General features: G+C 58.2%; 1 protein-coding gene across 1 annotated transcript in view; it reads left to right on the top strand.

Annotated features, from left to right (window-relative positions):
* LOC104129736 (transcription factor CP2) overlaps window positions 1–294 on the top strand; it is a 36839-nt gene that overhangs the window by 22737 nt on the left and 13808 nt on the right. The window lies entirely within an intron of this gene.

The raw sequence follows: 294 nt of genomic DNA, 5'->3' as shown, positions 1-294 counted from the left end.
TCTCGGGTAGGGCTGGAAGAGCAGGGTTGGCGACCGAAGGCAGGTGAAGCTTGAATAATCGATTTCTTCCCTGGTCTTGGGTTAATAAGGGTAATTCCTGGAAGGAATTCCTGCAGGAAGAAGGGGATTCTCTGTTCCTGGAGAGGGGCGTTGGAGCTGTGGCTCTAACAGCTCGTGCTCGCGTGACCCCCCACAAGTCTTACAGGGAGAGGCTGGGGGAGCTGGGGGGGTTCAGCCTGGAGCAGAGGAGGCTGAGGGGAGCCCTCATCGCTGCCTACAACTGCTGAGAGGAGG

The sequence above is a fragment of the Egretta garzetta genome, unplaced genomic scaffold (assembly GCF_000687185.1).
Source record: "Egretta garzetta isolate BGI_Z169 unplaced genomic scaffold, ASM68718v1 scaffold1080, whole genome shotgun sequence".
Taxonomy (NCBI): domain Eukaryota; kingdom Metazoa; phylum Chordata; class Aves; order Pelecaniformes; family Ardeidae; genus Egretta; species Egretta garzetta.
The sequence above is the reverse complement of the archived record's forward strand: the minus strand, read 5'-3'. Positions and strand labels throughout refer to the sequence as shown.